Source organism: Trichomycterus rosablanca, chromosome 6, assembly GCF_030014385.1.
Source record: "Trichomycterus rosablanca isolate fTriRos1 chromosome 6, fTriRos1.hap1, whole genome shotgun sequence".
NCBI lineage: Eukaryota > Metazoa > Chordata > Actinopteri > Siluriformes > Trichomycteridae > Trichomycterus > Trichomycterus rosablanca.
Window position 1 is genome coordinate 27,861,707 of NC_085993.1, and position 2,404 is coordinate 27,864,110.

Below are 2,404 nucleotides of genomic sequence, written 5' to 3' on the forward strand. Positions count from 1 at the left end.
TAAATGCTTAGTTTAGTCAGGACTTTAATGAGCATTACAACACTTTAGACTACCCAGCTCCAGCAACCAAACTACCTATTGGGTTCATACGGCAAGTCTCATATACAAAACAAACTATCTGCAGAACGTCCAAACGCACATGTATAAACTGGGTGCTGCATTCTGATTGGCTGAGCTGAATGTCACTCACATATTGCCGGTACAATATTGTAATATAATTATAACCAGAGCCGTAGATAGATAGAGTTGCGACACTCCTTGATCTCGCCGCTACGCGGTCACGTGGTTCATGTAACCCTCAATAGTTCCAAACAAACCCGGCGCTGTCATGTTCTCAAATGGGACAGGCAGCAGTAAATGAAATATTAAACGGCAAATAATAAACATTTGTACAATTTCTGGGTATTTTCAACTGCGTTTACATTTACTGCATCTGCTTTAATGTCAATTTGGTATATAAAGTGGAAGATTGATGTTTATAATGACTTGTTAATAGGTCGTTCTTGTTAACACACAGTACATTATATTAGCATACATTACATAATGCCATATCATTAAGTAGTAGAGACAATATACAGAATAGACATTAAAGTTTTTTATGTTTTGTTTTTTGCATAAACTAATCTCCCTTCACTTTCCTGAGGATTCATAATAATAATCATTTTGGCTAAACACTAAGTCATGTGCTGGATTCATAAGGTTTACCTGCACTGAATGAACAGATTGATAAACACATTACCGTACCAAAAACATTATAGTGCAGGTACATGAAAAAGCATTCATTCATCTCTTATTTCATGAGTAATTAATAATTGATTCCTACATGTAATACATTAATGAATTCATTATGAATATGCACTAGTTCATTTTGTCTAATGTAAGTGGTGGACAAGGTACACAAACCATGTAGTTGAGTTAAAGTAGAGATATCCAAGGTAACATATTACTCCAGTAAAAGTAGTAGTAAAAGTAAAAATACTCTTTACCTCCACTAAAGTACTAAACAAAATTTACCTTCAAATGTACTTAAGTATGAAAGTAAAAGTATAATGATTTATTGTGGTTCTAATGTTTTATGATCATTTCTGTAACAAGACTCTTGATTAATCAACTCATTTTAGGTGAAAAGACTCGTGTGTCATTAATTAATCTTAACTGACTAAGCTAAATTGGGTTATACCTATTAATTAAGATAAACATGTAACATTTAGTGCTGAGCAAATGCTAAACAATAACAGTATTAAGTATATTAATGACATTAAATTCATAATTTTTTTAAAACAAAGCAACATACAGCTAAAAATGTTTGATAAGTAGTGGAAATGAATGGGGCTCTATGGGTTGTTTGGAACTATACAGAGCTCCACAACCCGGAAGCTGCGCAGAAAAAATGTCCCGCCCCCTTTCCAACGGTTCCCTATGGGAGTGTCGCCACTCTGTTCTCTCTGATTATAACGACCTGGCGAATGCAGCCAATGGGAGGGGGGGGGATCTGCCCCCCCTGGTAGTTACGCCCCTGAAGTCTGCCTTTCAGTGCAATTTTTTTTACTATATCCAATGTATTCACAGTTTGACCCTAAATAAAAACGCTCTCTATACTACACTGTGTTTACTGACACTATTGCTAGTGCACTAATGGTAGACTATTGTAGGGTTTACCGTTCAGCATCTTCCTTTTTTTGTGTATGACGCAAACAGCTTTATTCACATTTTACTATCCCAAAGAAAATTTATTTAGCTGTATGGGTATCAAAGTGAGAGTAAATATTTGTATTTAAGCACAAATACCCCCCAAAAAGTCTTACAACAAAATATTTCTACTTCTGTTTTATATACTTCTGGTTCCTATCATACCTTCATGGTCCAGACAAGAGACAAGAATGAATAAAATACTCATCAGTTTAGTTATCATTTACAATTAGTGCAACCAGCTGTTTTTTATTTGGAATGTCAGGATTGTAACCAATAAAGAGAGACATATTTGGGGAAAAATAACCACAAATGCCCCATCACTCAGCACATGCAATATTACTGCCAACAAAAAAACACCAAGGAACACTTTGACCTCTCCAAATCACATGTTTTTTCCTCAATTCACCCTCTTTTGCTTGCAAGAAAACTATCCAATTCAGAAAAAAACTATGGCCTTATACATGAAACAAATAATGGAACGACCAACAGCAATTCTTTGTCATTTGGTAATTTACTATATTGCCTGGCTCTTTAACACACAATCTTTATGACAGATGCTTAATGACTTTCCAGACACACTTATTTTTGCCTGTCTGACTGACAAACTAGACTTGGAATTTCTCCCTCCCAAATGGCTACATTTGTACCTCTTAAACCTTTGGCACAGACCTATCTATATCGAATGAAAAGCTGCAATTGTCGCCACTCTTTT